Here is a 19,431-nt window from a genome sequence, read left to right as displayed (position 1 = left end):
GTTATATTCACTTAAGGCTTGACTGCTCTCTTTAGAGTTTAAATAAGCAAAGCTCTAGTTTCCAGGGTTTAAAACTCCTTCTGATAAGAATTTTTTAATGAATATGTGTATATATGTATGTACAAAACATGTTCACTAATGGAAACTTAAAGTAGAAAAAAATATGCAGAAGTCACCCAGGATTTTGCCACACAAAGCTACCTACCAAACATTTTTCTGTGTATTTTAGAGAATTATAATTATATTTAAAATGAATTACATTGTGAATAAAGTTTGAAAGTCACATTTTTTCTACAATATGCCCTGTACTTTCTCCCAAATCTGTAAAAGTCTTTTGAAAAATGTTTTAAAAGACCGCATAATAGTCTATACTATAACTGTATCAACATTTCTGTAATCCTGTATATCCTTATTATTGCATATTAGATGAATTTTCAAAGTATAGCTCATTTGCTGGTATAAAAAGTTAGTTTGCTATAGATCATGTTTATATAAAACTATATTTTCTGTGTTTTTAATTACTAACCTAGGCTATATTCCAAGAGGTGAACCACTGAGTCAGAGGACGTAGGCCTTTTTTGAAATATATTTTTGGTCATACCAATATATTTCTGAATATGAAAAATAACTGTGGAAAATTATAATAACCTATATTCTATCTACCAGAAGAGAGTCAGTGCTAATATGTTTGCCTGTTTAATTGATATATAGACTTCTTATGTGCAAGCACAAACTCATATAAAAATGGTATGAGGACTAAGAAATTACCTCCTATACCAAAGTGTTATGGTGCTCCTCTTATTCTGGTTTCCAGGTTCCCAGGGCTGGGGCATGTAGGGCAGGGGGAAATGAACATCCAGCCAGAAGGACAAGACTGGGAGCAGCATAAGTGAACCATGCTGGCTGTGTTTAAAGCAATCTGGAAACATTGAAACATGAAACATGTATACTATCATGTAAGAATCGAATCGCCAGTCTATGTCCGATGCAGGATACAGCATGCTTGGGGCTGGTGCATGGGGATGACCCAGAGGGATGTTGTGGGGAGGGAGGTGGAGGGGGGTTCATGTTTGGGATCGCATGTACACCTGTGGTGGATTCATGTCAATGTATGGCAAAACCAATACAGTATTGTAAAGTAAAATAAAGTAAAAATAAAAATTAAAAATAAAATAAAATAAAATAAAGCAATCTGGAGAAGGCAATGGCACCTCACACCAGTGCTCCTGCCTGGAGGATCCATGGACGGAGGAGCCTGGTGGGCTGCAGTCCATGGGGTCGCTAAGAGTCGGACACAACTGAGCGACTTCACTTTCACTTTTCACTTTCATGCATTGGAGAAGGAAATGGCAACCCACTCCAGTGTTCTTGCCTGGAGAATCCCAGGGACGGGGGAGCCTGATGGGCTGCTGTCTATGGGGTCGCACAGAGTCGGACATGAATGAAGAGACTTAGCAGCAGCAGCAGCAGCTTTGAGCCAGCCACATTGCTCACTCCTCTGTATTCAACACTGTCCTCTTAGAACCTCATTAGCAAGGGTCTGCCACTTCCCTTCCAAATGTATGCCACCCAGGAGGACTGGATCTTCTCCAGACACCATCAAATTCACAGAAATCGATGTGGTGGTGGTTGTCCATTCCAAGAATAATCACTTTAAAGACTCCTTGAATATATGAAATCAATAGCAAAGCGAGTCATTGCAATCCATACAATTAAATCAGTCCCAAGTACCCTCATTTTTCTCTCCCAACAGTTGTGATAAGAGGCCACGCTGACGGCATCTCCTCAAGGTGCCTCATCTGAGCTTGTTCCACAAAGTCAGGGCTTCCATCCTCAGATAAGAAACCTAGGGCTTCAGGTGTACAAGGAGAGAAGCTGGGTGGGAGAGTAAGAACTGTTACTCCTGGAAGAGCGACCAGCAGTGTGTTTGGTCAGATCAAAGTCAGTCATTGATTGGTGACCTTCATATCTCTACCAGTAGACAGTGATTGGTACTCACTCAAGAGGTGTGACCAGAGGCTAGCTAACCTGTCAGCCAGGGGGTTGGCATTTCCTCCTACATGGAGGTGCTGAGGTGAGACATGGTGAATCAAAATACAGTCTTCTGGGACTTCCCTGGTGACCCAGTGGGTAAGACTCTGCTCTCCCAGTGCCAGGGCCCCCAGTTCAATACCTGGTCAGGGAACTAGACCCCGCATACCACAACTGAGGGTTTGTATGCCTCAACTAGAGATCCCTCTGGATGCTGATGGGCATGCAGGGCTGGATGCTGAGAAGATAACACCAATTTCCCAGTCTCCTGGATACATACCTTCCCCAACACTGTCTCTGAATCCTTCCTCACAATTATTCCCATGGCTGACACCTTGGCAGTTTTGGGATCTTAGAATGTATAATGGGCCAAGTGTAGGATGCAGCTTTTACTAGGACAACTGCCAGAGTCCCTGGAGTGATTCATAGCCTCTCTAAGAATGATGTGTAATTTGGGCTGCTTTCTCTTTATCCTGAAAGCTTGTAAACACCTTGTATTACTGTCAGGTGGGAAACACTGACTCATTTTTAACAGTGGCCTAAACAAAACATAATTTGGAAAGGAAGTCAGATTTTAGAGTTATTGATACTTTGATTTTATCTGTAAGTTTTCCTTATTCTAATGTCCTAAAAGTACCTGTGTTGAGGAAAAAGGATTTGGTGATTAGATGTTAAAAGTAACATATATGAGCAGTGGCCTTGAAATTAACATAGGTCTTGAATACGAATATATAGTATCCTGAAATGACTGAAGAATTCATTGAAATAAGTATTCTATTGGAGGGAGGTAGGGAGGTATGCCCATTCTCTGTGTGTCTGAAATGATCAGAGAAGCAATAGGCAGAGGTCCTTAGAGATAACTCAATCTAACCATCTCCGCTTACAGAGCCCAAAACTAGAATCCACAAAATGGAAAAGATTTGCCAAGGTTCACACAGTGAGTTACTAATACATCCAGATTAGAACAAATTTCCTGATATTCCCGGTCCAGTGCCCTTATGAGTACCCCTGAGATACAGTAAGTGCACAGTGTGTGTGTGTGTGTGTGTGTGTGTGTGTGCACGCACAGTCATGTCCATTCTTTTAAGACCCCTTCTGGACTGTTGCCCACCAGGCTTCTCTATCCAGGGAATTTTCCAGGCAAGAATACTGGAGTGGGTTGCCATTTCCTCCTCCAGGGGATCTTTCCCGCGCAGGGATCGAACTCAAGTCCCCTGCATCTCTTGCACTGGCAGGCAGATTCTTGACCACTGAGCCACCAGGGAGGCCCCTACAGCAGACAGTAGTAGCTTTGAAATCATCTACAAATAATTAACTGGAGAAGGAAATGGCAACCCACTCCAGTGTTCTTGCCTGGAGAATCCCAGGGATGGGGGAGCCCGGTGGGCTGCCGTCTATGGGGTCACACAGAGTCAGACATGACTGAAGCGACTTAGCAGCAGCAGCAGCATAAATAATCGGCCACTGCCAGGAATAACAGAGGAATAATGCCCTCCTATACTAATCCTTTTACTTTACCTTTTGTTTTGCCCATAGATTTTTCCTGGTGGTCCAGTGTTTAAGAATTCGCCTTGCTGTGCAGGGGATGTGGGTCCAGTCCCTGGTTGGGAAACTAAGATCCTGCATGCCACAGAGCAACTAAGCCCAAGCACCACAATTACTGAGCCAGCACTCCGGAGTCCAGAGCCTGTGCCCCACAGCAAGAGTGACCATAACCCACAACGAAATATCCACCACAACGCAGCAAAGATTCCTACTGCTGCAACTAAGAGCCGAAGCAGACCGAAGGAAAAAAAGAAAAGCAAAAACAAAACGTGAAACGAAAACTAACGTAAAAATTACTAAAATAGCTACCATGCAGTGTGATTCCTGTCTTTCCTTTGTTACACAATTTTACATAATCTTCCCAACAAATCCTGCGGTACAAATCTTTCATCCCTTTTGTATGGACACCTATTGTTTTAAGAACATTGCTGCCCAGAGTCAGACAATTCTGGGTCTGAATTCTTCCTTAGGCAACTTACTTGCCAACCTCAGCCTCAGTTTTCTCATCTGTACAATGGAGATGACACTTACTCTATGATGTGTGAAAAGAAAGCAGCGAATTCCTGGCACAAAGTATCTAATTGATGGCAATCAGTATTTATAAGGAAATGGAAATTCCTGAAAAAAATTAACTAGGTTGTTTAAAGTCATGAAGAGCTGGGATTTGCAGCCAAGCTTGTCTGATACTATATTACAGGCCCACACCAACACACATGATGAAATGGAGACTTTTTTCTGATGCAAAATAAGCCCACAGTGGACATTCCAGACCGCTATGGTGGCTCCATGATTTTCAATGGCCTGGCCTTCTTTCACTTTTCTCCCCTTCCTCCTTGGCGCCACCTCCAGGCATCCTCAGGGTCACGGAATGGTCACTGCACCATCACCACGTTCAAAAAAACAGAACGAGGAAGGAGCAAAAGGGAAGAATAAAAGATGCCTATTAGATGTTTTCTGAATAATCTGGGTTCAAATACACTGCTTGGCTTTGTGCATTGTGCCCAGTGCCGAGACTCTTCTAGTCCCCAAAGCAAAAGCGGAGTAAGGAAGCTTCCCCTATGCACGGCTATTTGCTCTGTGTGCAGTACTAGGTATAGCGGAAAAAGAAGATGAGGGTTAAGAACCATATTTCTTAGATCACATTGTCTCACTGAGTAGGACAGTTTTGTCTCCCATATGTCAGTCTCTCTACCTGTGAAATGAGGACGCTGAGTGGGATGATCATTTATAGATGGAGCTTTGCTGCTGACCAGGTGGTCACCTGGGGCACAGAGCAAAGTGTTAGTCACACAACTGGTCCTCGGCTCTCACTGTACACTGCAGGCCCACACCTTCCTGAGTCATGGTGTCAGGGATTCAGAGTGTTCCCTAGAGCCCTGCCATACTGCCTTTCCTTACTTCTATGCTTCTAAATGCCCCCACATTTTATTGCATGGAACCAGTGGCATGCAGGCTCTAAGGGCCCCATGCTCCAGATATTTGGGTGCTCTTACATACTCAAATCCTTTTTCCTATTTCTCACCATTGTTCTCTGCCCTCGCTCTGTGACAGGGAAGGCAAAATGTCATTTTAATATATCCTACCAAGTGCCTGCCACTGCACTTGCCACCTTCCCAGCTAATCCTCATGAGGTGTGTGGCAGCATCCCTACTTTATGGATGAGAAAACTAAGGCTTGGGCCTTCCCTGGTGTTCCAGTGGTTAAGAATTGCCTTGCAATGCAGGGGATGTGCGTTTGATCCCTGATCAGGGACCTAAGATCTCACATGCCTTGGGGCAACTAAGCCCACACATCACAACAACTGACCCCACATCTTCAACTAGAGAGTACGTGGGCCACAACGAGGATCTCACATGCTGCATCTAAGACCTGATGCAGCCAAACAAATAAATACAAAAAAAGAAAAAACAAGAAAGAAAGAAAATTGAGGCTTAGAGAGGGTAAGTAAGGTCACAAAGCTTAGGTTTGGTGTCAGGATACAAATATAGATCCATGTGATTTCTAGTTCATGAAATATTTGCAATTTAATTTCAGGAAATACTGTATTTCATTAAGCCTTCCCAATGGTAGACAAATGGTAGAATTTCTAGTTCCCTCTCAGGTTTGAAGTATGAAACATTTTGTGCACAAGGGCATTTTCCTGTGCCCCAAGGTCATTCTTTGCCTGCTCCCTGCTCTACTGTGAAATTGAGCAGCAATGGATTAGCCTCACTTATTCTGCAGAGTGACACTGAGGTTGGAAGCTCTGTGTCTCTGTTCTCTCTCTTCCTCCCTGCTGGCATGGATCAGGGAATGCCCAGGACATCTTTGCCAGGTGGCATGGAGGCCTCATTGTCACTTCTGAATTCTAAACAGGACATCTGCTCTCACAACCCAGGTACAGATGCCTCTAGCTGGCTCCAGGAAAATGCTGTCAAACCTCCATGCTGCGATGCCTGCTGTGTAACTCACCTGAATTCACTGCCCATTGAAAAAGATCTTTTCACCCCTCTGCAAAAAGACAGAGTGAAAAATTGTTCGCTAACAAAGAGACATGAAGAAATGTACCATGAAAGAAGTTCAAAGAGAGAGGAAAAATCAATAGCACTGAAAAAAGTGGGATGAATGTGACACCTGGAAACACTTTTTTCGCCAGAAGTATTGTCATTGTAATCTAAAGCATAACCAAATAAAAGAGTCCTGCCTGGAGCTGCCAAAAGCAGCTAATTACAGAGAAATACTAGCTTAGTTCAGCCTTACATGTGCTCAGCAGAACACTAACTTTTAAAAAGGATGATTAAAAGGTCTTCTGCAGGGAAAAATAGGCTGTAGTCAAAACAATCTGGAAAAATCTAGGTTAAACAAAATTAAATGGATTTCTTCACTTCTTTATTGAAGATTTCTCAGTCTTTAATATGCTAATGAATGTCATGAATTTCCAAGAAGGGAACTATCATATGCAGGATTTTCCAGACTTCATAATCTTCCTTGACCTCCACAAAGTAGGTCCCACCTGTTACTCTCCGTAAACAGACCATGCTCATCTTTCCCTAGGCTGAATCACAATTTATAGGGTTCGATTTATTTCCAGGCTCACTGATTGCGTGGGTCTTCCTCTGGCCTCGGGGGCCTCCAGGAAGGCTGGTCAGTGTGACTACCACAGTATCTCTGGCATCCAGGGTTGTCTCTGACACACAGACAATGCTGCATGAACGGGAGTTTAAAGCTTCTTCTTCTTTTTTTTTTATTTTTATTTTTTTCTGTGTACCATTTACTAAAGGCCTACTATGCACTGGACACATTGTCTTACATTTAATTTCTATATCACTGAGGAAGTCTTTCTTATCTCTCCTTGCTATTCCTTAGAACTATGCACTCAAAAGGGTATATCTTCCTTTTTCTCCTTTGCCTTTAGCTTCTCTTCTTTTCTCAGCTATTTGTAAGACCTCCTCTTGACTCCTCAAGACAATCTTCTTGACTTTTTGCATTTCTTTTTCTTGGGGATGATCTTGATCCCTGCCTCATACGCAATGTCATGAACCTCCATAGTTCTTCAGACACTCTGCCTATCAGATCTAATACCTTGAATCTACTTGTCACTTCCACTGTATAATTGGAAGGGATTTGATTTAGGTCATACTTGAATGTCTAGTGGTTTTTCCTACTTTCTTCAATTTAACTCTGAATTTGGCAATAAGGAGTTCATGATCTGAGCCATAGTCAACTCCCAGCCTTGTTTTTGCTGACTGTATAGAGCTTCTCCATCTTTGGCTGCAAAGAATATAATCAATCTGATTTTGGTATTGACCATCTGGTGATGTCCATGTGTAGAGTCTTCTCTTGTATCGTTGGAAGAGGGTGTTTGCTATGACCAGTGCATTCTCTTGGCAAAACTCTATTAGTCTTTGCCCTGCTTCATTTTGTACTCCAAGGCCAAATTTGCCTGTTACTCCAGGTATCTCTTGAATTCCTACTTTTGCATTTCAGTCCCCTATAATGAAAAGGACATCTTTTGGGGGTGTTAGTTCTAGAAGATCTTATAGGTCTTCATAGAACCATCCAACTTCAGCTTCTTCAGCATTACTGATCAGGGCATAGACTTGGATTACTGTAATATTGAATGATTTGCCTTGGAAATGAACAAAGATAATTCTGTCATTTTTGAGATTGCATCCAAGTACTGCATTTCAGACTCTTTTGTTGACTGTGATGGTTACTCCATTTCTTTTTTTTAAATATAAATTTATTTATTTTAATTGGAGGCTAATTACTTTACAATATTGGTTTTGCCATACATCGACATGAATCCACCACAGGTATACACATGTTCCCCATTCGGAAACCCCCTCCCTTCTAAGGGATTCTTGTCCACAGTAGTAGATATAATGGGCATCTGAGTTGAATTCACCCATTCCAGTCCATTTTAGTTCACTGATTCCTAAAATGTTGCTGTTCACTCTTGCCATCTCCTCTTTGACCACTTCCAATTTGCCTTGATTCATGGACCTAACATTCCAGGATCCTATGAAATATTGCTCTTTACAGCATTTAACTTTACTTCCATCACCAGTCACATCCACAAGTGGGTGTTGTTTTTGTTTTGGCTCCATCCCTTCATTCTTTCTGAAGTTATTTCTCCACTGATCTCCCGTACCACATTGGGCACCTACCGACCTGGGGAGTTCATCTTTCAGTGTCATACCTTTTTGCCTTTTCATGGTTTTCATGGGGTTCTCAAGGCAAGAATACTGAAGTGGTTTGCTATTCCCTTCTGCAGTGGACCACGTTTTGTCAGAACTCTCCACCTGTCCATGACCTGTCCATCTTGGGTGGCCCTACATAGCACAGCTCATAGTTTCATTGAGTTAGACGAGGCTGTGGTCCATGTGATCAGTTTGGTTAGTTTTCTGTGATTGTGGTTTTCATTCTGTCTGCCCTCTGACAGGTAAGGGTAAGAGGCTTAGGGAAGCTTCAATGGGAGAGACTGACTGAAGGGGAAACTGGGTCTTGTTCTTTTGGGTGGGGCCATGCTCAATAAATCTTTCATAAGTAAGTCTTTCATAATAAATCTGTATGCAGGTCAAGAAGCAACAGTTAGAACTGGACATGGAACAACAGACTGGTTCCAAATCAAGAAGGGAGTACATCAGGGCTGCATATTGTCACCCTGCTTATTTAACTTATATGAAAAGTACATCATGCAAAATGCTGGGCTAGATGAAGCACAAGCTGGAATCAAGATTGCCGGGAGAAATATCAATAACCTCAGATATGCAGATGACACCACCCTTATGGCACAAAGCAAAGAAAAGCTAAAGAGCCTCTTGATGAAAGTGAAAGAGGAGAGTGAAAAAGTTGGCTTCAAACTCAACATTCAGAAAACTAAGATCATGGCATCCAGTTCCATCACTTCATGGGAAGTAGATGGGGAAACAATTGAAACAGTGAGATACTTTATTTTCTTGGGCTCCAAAATCACTGTAGATGGTGATCGCAGCCATGAAAATAAAATATACTTGCTCCTTGGAAGAAAAGCTATGACCAACCTAGATAGCATATTCAAAAGCAGAGACATTACTTTGCCAACAAAGGTCTGTCTAGTCAAAACTGGTTTTTCTAGTAGTCACATATGGAAGTGAGAGTTGGACTATAAAGAAAGCTGAGCACTGAAGAACTGATGCTTTTAAACTGTGGTGTTTGAGAAGACTTTTGAGAGTCCCTTAGATTGCAAGGAGACCAGCCAGTCAATCCTAAAGGAAAACAGTCCTGAATATTCATTGGAAGCACTGATGCTGAAGCTGAAGCTCCAATACTTTGGCCACCTGATGCAAAGAACTAACTCATTGGGAAAGACTCTGATGCTGGGAAAGATTGAAGGTGGGAGGAGATGGGGACCACAGAGAATGAGATGGTTGGATGGCATCATAGACTCTATGGACATGAGTTTGAATAAGCTCTGGGAGTTGGTTATGGAGAGGGAAGCCTGGTGTGGTGCAGCCCATGGGGTCGCAAAGAGTCAACACGACTGAGTGACTGAGCTGAATCTTTATATCAACCCTATATTGTAAGTACCATTACTACCCTCTTTTTACATATAAGAAAAGCAAGGCCCAGAGAATTCAAGTAACCTGCTCAAGATTGTGATGAGTGGTGGAGACAGGATTTGAACCCTGCCATTCTGAGATCAGAGCCATCATTATTAAGTAAATGGATGAAGTCTGTGCGATGCCTAGAAGGAGGCATAAGAGAATGATTACAATATATCTTGGTTCAGAGGCCAGCCATGATCCTTTGAAGGAAAAGAAAATGATCTGTTGAGTTCTCATTGATCATTTACTTTGTAACAGACTTTGTTTTAAATATGTTCATTTAGTTAATCCTCTCTGATACACTTTAAACAGAAGGTTTATCAACTCCTTCTATAGAAAGTCAAATCAAGGCTCAGAGAAGTAAAAGGATCTGTCCAGGGTCACTGGGCTGGGAAACCACAGAACGGAGGCTTATGTTATAGCAAAGCTCCTGGCCTGGATGGCCCTGCTGGAGTTTAGAGGAGCACAGAGGCCTGCAGGGAGTTCTCAGAGCAAAAGCTATTCTCCCAGATTCCTCCCTCTTCTGTTGCCTGCCACGGTCCCATTTCAGAAAGCCATGTGGCATCAATGCTTCACCCCAGTGTTGCCCAGATTATGTCCGAGGGACAGAGAGGCTTCACCCTCACTTTGCTACCTGGCTCACCTGGCCTTATTGATCCGGCCAACATGGGGACTCTGGAGCCCGAGTTCACATCCAGTTCCATCACCTGCTTGTTCTTCATCCATAAGCTATTTCACCTCTTGGAGTTTCAAATATAATAACAGGTCTGACTTTACTAGATTATGAGGACTATTACCTGACATGACACAGATAAAGTCCTTTAGCTTGTTGCCTGGCACATTTTAGATATGTATGAAACAGCTGTTCTTAATAAAATAGTTAATAATCCCTCATGCTCTGGCCTGGTGACCCTGAGGAGGCTATGGAATCTCAACACCGTGTGCCCTCAGCGGGGGGCTCAAGGCCACATGGGTGAGCATAGCATTCAGCACACAGAAGCTACTGAGGATATGACTGCTGGGTGGACGGGGTTGCTCCCCAGTATGCACAGAATGGAAAGGTAGGAGGGGGTGCGTATGATCATGGCACATCCAGAGCAGCGTGGAGCAGCTGCACAACCACGACTCCCCTCCCTTCTCTGCTGTGTAATCTCAAGGGCTCTGGCGGCTCTGAGTGGCAGCTCCTGGAGTCCTTTTTCAGGAAAGCTCTGCTGTCTCCAGGAGACAGGTGTTTGCGCGACTCTTCCAAGGAGGATGGACAAGGTTGAAAGCTTCTCAGGCAGTGGATCAGCTCATTTAGTTTTATCACCTTTGTGAGCTCTGTCTCTATGCTGTGAAGCAACTTCTGCTAACTGGCAAAATTGAGACCCCATTTTTCACACAAATGTCACACCTGGGGCCAGAGTGATTCCACCCGCTTGTTCAAAGATGGACTAATAGGTTGTCCATGTATTCAGCACTTATCGTGTGCCTGGCTGCCTGCGAAGCCCTCCCACGTGTTTCCGTCAAGCTTCCAATCAAGTCTCCCATCCTCTGCCCATGTAAGAAACTCTTGAGGATGTCTCTGCTGCTTCTTCCTGACTCTGAGCCCCTGGCCATAGATGTGGCAGGTACTTACTAAGTCATGGGGTGATGACTTCACCCACAGATTCTACACCTGTGCCCGCAGCCTGTATGCATGTATACATTTTCAGCGTGTGTTTGGGTGGCAGTCCACATCTCAACATCCTGTTTTCCCACAGATTTTAATTCATTATTTTCAAATTCAGTTTCTTTGTGTAAGTTTTCCCATCTTCCATTTTAATCTACTGCTTGAAGTAACTGAGGTCCATGTGGTCCCACAAAACCAGGGTAAATGGCATAGGCAAAACTGAATGGCAAAGCAATGCAAACAGGGCTTCTCCATTCTGGATTCTCAAACTCAGGGTAAGGAGGCTCAGAAGAGCTTCAGTTTGGCATAAGGATCCTCTCCCATGCCCTCTTTACCACAAGTCCTTTCAGCCTCTTCCAAACAAGCCACACAGAGGCAAAGGCATGGAGAGGGTGGCCGAGGACTGGGTGCAAGAGCCTGGCATCTGCTGCCACGCCAGGAGCTCTGCCCTCCAGGGAGAGTGCTCGTGTGGACAACTGTTGTGGAGAGATACCAGGTAGCTTCAGCTCTGCAATGGGGTCACTAAGGAACCAAGTCACATACGTAGGATAGAATCTCATATGTCTGCCTACTGTTAGTCAGAAATCCCCACTTCTTGCCTAGCCAGGCCTGCCCTGTGATGGGACATTAGTAGAGTTTTACAGGCATGTAATAGATTGTGGAATCCAAGTGCAAAAGGACCCTGTCAAAGAAACTTCAGAAAAGGCGTCATGTCCTGCATGCCTAATGGTCAGATGCCTTTGTCATCCACTGGACCTCAAGGCTGTGTGGGCAGGATGCAGAGTGGTCCTCACTTCCTCTCCATACATAAAACTTCCATGAAATAGATAATGGCCATATCAGGGATGCTGAGGACGTCTTCTTGGTATTAATAATGTGCTAAGCCTGAGGATCTGGGCCACACGGAGAGTCCCATAATTGAATTGAATTGATTAAGCCCATTGCCTCCAATGGGCTTAATCAATCCAATTCAACAACCAGCACACCTTGAGTCCCCACTAGGAAGTGGGGACTCAGAGCTTCAAAAGAATGGTGTTCACACTGAGGGTCTCAGAGTCTCCTCATGGAGCAGGGATACTGTGGGAGGTACACACTTTACAAAAGAGACAAGGAAATTCAAGTCTCTCCTCATGCACAGTTAGACGGAGAGGAGTCTCCTCTGGAGGCAGGACCGAATCCCATAATTACCTGTGGTATCTCTTTGAACACTGTAAAATAGTTCTCAAATGGCACTGAATAACATTCCTATTTTAGTTTCTCATTCAACAGTCAAGTGATACCCGCTTGGTGCCTCCTCCTATCCATGCTCTCTGCTACCCAAGCCACCTTTCCCAGGGGTAAATGATTTGCTGCTATTGCTGCTGCTAAGTCACTTCAGTCGTGTCTGACTCTGTGTGACCCCATAGACGGCAGCCCACCAGGCTCCCCCATCCCTGGGATTCTCCAGGCAAGAACACTGGAGCGGGTTGCCATTTCCTTCTCCAACGCATGAAAGTGAAAAGTGAAAGTGAAGTCGCTCAGTCATGTCTGACTCTTAGCGACCCCATGGACCACAGCCCACCAGGCTCCTCTGTCCATGGGAGTTTCCAGGCAAGAGTACTGGAGTGGGGTGCCATTGCCCCTCCAAATGATTTCAGGAGACTTTAAAAACCAGCTCAGGAGATGCTGACAGCCTTGTGAAGAATGCTGACGTTCACACCAGCGAGGTGACAAAACTCCCTTTTCCTGTTGTTTTGCTCTTCTCAACACTCCAAGCTCTCAGTAGGTGCTGCTCTTCCATTTCTGTTTCATGGATGGAAATGTTCATGTTAAGCTGGTTCTGTAATGATCGGAAAAGATAGCTATCTCCTCAAGAGTGATTTCTGAATGCTCCCCCATGAAAGCTAAGTGAAAGATGACACAGTGTTTCTCCTAAATCCACACAATTCATATTATTCTCAGGATGAGGCTGGCCCAGCACCATCTTGCTTGTTGTCCAAGTGCACAAGTCCAAATACCTACCATGTAAACATCTCTCTGAAATGTCAGGCCAGGAAGGGCTGTAGGAGTAACCATGAGCCATGTGCAGGTAGGCCTACTATGTGTCCATACCTCTGCTTTCCCCTTAGGATTTAGTGTTTGCTCTTTAAGAAAAAGAAAGCAAGCACAGACTGGGGCTAAACCTTGGATGTACCTTGGATATACTGGCTGTATATCCCTAGGGAAGTAGCCTAGCCCCTTTAAGCCTCTGTATTCATATGTAGATCAAAGATGGTAATAATGACTATCCTGTAGGGTTGTTATCCAGCTAAAATTTGATAATGTATAAAAATGTATAAAAAGTATATCATCTGCCAACACCCAAACATGAGAGTTATTACATGTGAAGATACAAAGACCAATAAAGGCTGGTCAGTGCTATCATTTCTCCCTAATTCTCCAAAGAAAATCTTATTACTGCAAGCTCAAAGCTCCCTTTGGCCTGCTAAAAGTCCAGGGAATGCCTGGGCTGCAGAAAGACTCCATGGGGGATAGTGGAGTCTCTTGGTAATGGCAAAAGACCACTTGAGGAGCCCTGAACATAGACCAGGTCTTTCAACATGGCTGGCTTGATCTCAAAGCAGCTCCTGAGAGGGGCTGAGCTCTGTTTCTGTGATCTGGCAGGTGCTGGTGGGCAGTGGAGCAGGGTGTGGGAGGAGAACTGCCCAGAACACGAAAACCTTCCAGTCTGTCTCACCTGTCAGCGATGCTTCCTCAGTTAACTTAATGATGCCCTTGGGGCATAAGCTGGTTCTGTACCTGGCTGAGAAGGTGAGAGGACATGGGGATTTCTCCTGCATTCTTGTAATGAAGAAGACACTTTATTTTTTTCTTTTTTGAAAGAATCTTCAAGGAGATTTTAGGGGCTCTCAGATGAGCAAGGCCCCTTCTTCCTACTTTTGACTGACGAATGCTGCCTTCCCTGGTATGTGTGCTTGTCTGTGTGCTTTGCTTGTCTGGCATTTTTTGGTTGCAATTTCCTTAGTCTATTTGTCTTGCTGACTGAAATACCAGAAGAGGAAATATTTGGAAAGAGATTTTTCTACTCAAAAAATGGCAGAAAGAATTCAGATAACTGCATTTTTATATACCACGAAACTAAAGAAAAATTTTATTTACACACATATATTTATACACATATATATGTATATATAGTGGGACAGGATTTCAACTTTACAAGCAGAGTGTATTTGCCTGTCATGCTTATCAAACAGGAGCTTAGAAATAGTGGCAAACTAGATCATAAGGAAAGCAAAAAAGGGAAAGTAAAATTCTCTGAATGCCTATTATGTGCTAGGAATAGGCCAACAGTTTTTATATGCTATTATCTCCCCAACAACCCCATAAAATAAACGCCACTTTTTCCCCTACTTTACAAAAGTGAGGTTGAGATTGTCTGAAATTATGCAGTTTTCAAGCAGTAGAGCCTGGATTTGTCTATGGGTTTTGAGTACTATTTAGTCTCTAGGCTCCAAGATAGTTGAATAGAGGAAATTTTGCATTTCTCCAGTAAAAACATTAAATTTTAGCATTCAAGTATACAAGGTCTTACTGCGATTATTTTGACTATTTCCAACTTTGACATTTTCTAAGTTGCTTGAAATGACTATACTCTGTTGAGGTAGAAAGAAAATTAACTGGGATTAATAAAAGTTAACTAAACATGCATTTTAAAATTATTATATTTATTGTATTAATAGCTATGCAATGGTCATCTACCCAGTTGTATTGGAACTAAAGAGAGGAAGACATATGTGGTGGACAAGATTTTAAAACTGAAAGGATCTCAGTTCAAATCTCTGCTGGTTTACTAATCAGCTATGTCATCTGAAGGCAAATAACTTATTTTCCTGCTTTTAACTTTGCTTATCTGTTAAATGCCAAAAGTGACATCTCCCTTAAAGAGTTCTTACGAGTATCGCATACTCACATTTAAAGTGTGTAAAGCATTTAGAACCAAGTAGATATGACACGTGTTAGACTCTAGGAACATTGTGATCACTATTCACAAATATTTATTGCATCCTATGTCCTGGGTGCTTGCTGGATGCTAGATTTATTTTTAAGCAGATCAGCTGTTCAAAGACAGGTACACTAAACCTGGTCAGTCACATGGCAAATATTAAATAGTGGGAACAGTTCCACTTTAGGAAAGATTTCTCAGAAATACCTCCTCCTGGGAGAGATTCACAAATACCACCTTCATTTGCAGTAGTGAGCCCCTCTTCTCCACGGATGGATATATTTAGTTTTCTTCTCATAGTTATATATACAGTTGTCAAATTTGTCCATCCCTTCGTAGTTACTAAATTTAGTTCTGAAGAAGAAAAGAATCCATATGAGACATTTCAAAAAGGATACTTTATGAGGAGATTTATAACTGTTTGGAAGAATTCTTCATCCTTTCACAAAGAACTTTGTGACTCTTGATAAGATTCTCCCAAACTGGTTTCCAGTCTCTTGGACTTATTCCACCTGCCCTGAGAACTCCTGTTCAGAGCTGCTTAATTAACTTGAGCCTCAATTACTGTTGTGTGTGTGTGTGATTTTTTTTTCTTTTTTAGTTGCCTGTTCAAATTGATAGAGTGTTCAAAGTGAAATTTATGAAGGCAGACAAGGGAAGCTGTTATTTTCCCCAGGGTCAAGGGTTTTTATTTGCTGGTTTCTTCTTGGGGGCAGACCCAAGAACTTCTGAACCCCCACTAGCCATTACCTACTTGTAAAAGGACCAACTAATTAATAATACCCTTTTTTGAGAAGGTGGAAAAGACCAAAAGCCTCTGCCCAAAGCCCTTTGATCACTTGTTGTTAATGAAACAAAACAAATCAATATATAAAGCAGAAAAAATAGTGTCTAAGACCTTAATTGAGGCTGTTTCATAACAGAACAGGCATTTAATGAATTTTCATGTCTTCCTTTCCTATGGCTATAATATTTTGACAGATTGTTGTTTGTCAGAGTGGGATGTACTGGGAAGGCTTAGGAGGGGAATTAGCCAAAAGGAAATGTGGCTGATTGATTTAGTAATTTGTCTTTGTGTAGAATAATATCCTTTGTGGTAGAAAATCATAGTGTATTACCCTGTATAAATTAGTTTATGCTAGTTTCCTTATCCAGTGGGAAGGAGGAGTGAGAATTAGTCTAACCAACTCTGCCTGGGGGTGGGGGGGTGGCATTATGAGAAGGTGGTTAATGGCATTTATTAAGTGCATTCTTAGTTTCTGGGCAAAGAAAAGGGACCTTTGAATAAAGAACGGCATTGTTTTTACATTCCTAATCTGAACCTAATTCCACTTTTATGCATATCTTTATTAATTGTTAACTTGGGACAGAGAAAATCTGTTAATCTGAAGGAAATTCATTCCTTTTACGTTCGTGCTTTGAAATCTTAAAACATGAGTGGGCCCTGAATCTAATACTCATTAACCCCTCTTTATAAATGTTCTCACCTCTGCCTGGGCATAAGTATAATAAATACATATTCGTTCAGATTTCCCATCCCTAGAGCTTCTGGTTTGGTAGGTCTCAGGCAGAAACACAGAATTTACTTTTCTACCAAGGTCCCAGGTGATACTCATGTTACTGATCTTGGAACTGTAATTTTGTTGTTGTGGTGGCTCAGTTGCTAAGTCATGTTTGACTCTTTGTGACTTCATAGCATATCAGGCTCCTCTGCCCTCCACTATCTCCCAGAGTTTGCTCAGATTCATGTTTACTGAGTCAGTGATGTTATCTAACCATCTCATCCTCTGCTACCCATTTCTCCTCTTGCCTTCAATCTTTCTCAGCATCAGAGTGTTTTCCAATGAGTCAGCTCTTTGCATCAGGTGATCAAAGTATTGGAGCTTCAGCTTCTGCAATAGTCCTTCCAATGAATATTCAGGATTGATTCCCTTTAGAATTGACTGGTTTGATCTCCTTACAGTGCAAGGGACTCTCAAGAGTCTTCTCCAGAAACATAATTCAAAAGCATCAATTCTTCAGTGCTCAGCTTTATGGTCCAGCTTGCATCAGTACATGACTACTGGAAAACCTTTGTTGGCAAAGTGGTGTCTCTGTTCTTTAAAATGCTGTCTAGGTTTGCCATAGCTTTCCTTCCAAGGAGCAAGCATCTTTTAATTTCATGGCTGCAGTCACCATCTGCAGTGATTTTGGAGCCCAAGAAAATAAAATCCTTATTATAGTTATTTTATTTTCTTGGAACTGTGATAGGGAAGAACAAATCTGACTCCATATTAGATCTGTTTATTTTACTTTAACCTTTGTATTCTTTTTTTTTTTTTTTTGCTTCAAGTTAAGAATGTTGCCTGTAGCCTGAAATATACAGGATAACCCATTCTCAAGACTCTGATGTTTAGGGGTATAGCTTTTCCATTCATACAGAGATAAAAAGTTGCAGAACAGGGAATAATAATTGTCCTGTTGGAGATTTACAGGAATATCCTGACCTGACCTATGTAGATAGCTGCAAGAACAAAGAATTCCATCACCAATAAATTTGCAGCAACAAACCACACCCTTCTTTCATCCTTTACAGATGCCTAGCTGAAACTCATTGGGTAGTTCAGGGTTTGGGGAGGGGCGGGGGTCGGGTGCATGAGCCACGCCTTTGTTTTCCTCGAATGGACGTGAAGTAAAGCTTCCTTAGCTTCAAATTCTGATGTTCCACTACTGTTTGGCTTCACTGTGCATTGGGCACACAAACTTGCGTTTGATAACAGAACCACACCTTGGAAATCAGTGACCTAAGATAGAGGTCAGCAAACTATGGTCAGTCAAATGCAGCTGTCTCTTGTTTTTGTAAATAAAATTTTATTAGATCATAGCCATGCTCATTCATTTATATACTGTCTATGGCTCTCATCAAAATATAATGGGCACAGCTGAGCAACTACAGCCAATAAGTCATAAAGCCTAAATTACTGTCTGACTCTTTACAGAAAAAATTAGCCAATTCTTGATCTGGGAGAGAATGGTCAGATTTTAAGCTTTTATTTGGGGATAGAATTGCCAGATAAAATACAGAGCACTCTGTGAAATTTAAACTTCACAAAAACAGTATTTTTAGTATTCAGTTCAGTTCAGTCGCTCAGTCGTGTCCAGCTCTTTGCGACCCCATGAACTGCAGCACACCAGGCCTCCCTGTCCATCACCAACTCCCGGAGTTCACTCAAACTCACATCCATCGAGCAGGTGATGCCATTCAGCCATCTCAGTAACCCATATATTTTATGCATAAAACCACTTTGGAAACAGACCGGCAATTTTTTGCCAACTTAAATACACATGTGCCATATGATGCAGTCATTATACTCTGAAGCATTTACAAAGGGAAATGAAAAATATGTCCATACAAAGACTTGTGTGTGAATGTTTAAAGCAGAAATATAGCTTAAAAAGTGAATATAGAATAAAACAACATAAAGCAATAACTGCAAAAATCTGAAAACAGCTCAAATACCCATCATCAGGTGAATGGATAAATAAATAGTGGCATACAACTGAACATTCAGTTCAGTTCAGTAGCTCAGTCGTGTCTGACTCTTTGCAACCCCATGAATCGCAGCACACCAGGCCTCCCTGTTCATCACCAACTCATGGAGCCCACCCAAACCCATGTCTATCGAGTCAGTGATGCCATCTAGCCATCTCATCCTTTGTTGCCCCCTTCTCCTCCTGCCCCCAATCCCTCCCAGCATCAGGGTCTTTTCCAATGAGTCAACTCTTTGCATGAGGTGGCCAAAGTATTGGAGTTTCAGCTTTAGCATCATTCCTTCCAAAGAACACCCAGGACTGATCTCCTTTAGAATGGACTGGTTGGATCTCCTTGCCATCCAAGGGACTCCCAAGAGTCTTCTCCAACACCACAGTTCAAATTCTTCGGTGCTCAGCTTTTTTCACAGTCCTACTCTCACATCCATACATGACCACTGGAAAAACCATAGCCTTGACTAGACGGACCTTTGCTGGCAAAGTAATATCTCTGCTTTTCAATATGCTATCTAGGTTGGTCATAACTTTTCTTCCAAGGAGTAAGCGTCTTTTAATTTCATGGCTGCAGTTACCATCTGCAGTGATTTTGGAGCCCCAAAAAATAAAGTCTGACACCATTTCCA

This window comes from Capricornis sumatraensis, chromosome 9 (genome assembly GCF_032405125.1).
Source record: "Capricornis sumatraensis isolate serow.1 chromosome 9, serow.2, whole genome shotgun sequence".
In the NCBI taxonomy this organism is placed as follows: domain Eukaryota; kingdom Metazoa; phylum Chordata; class Mammalia; order Artiodactyla; family Bovidae; genus Capricornis; species Capricornis sumatraensis.
This window is presented reverse-complemented; position numbering follows the sequence as displayed.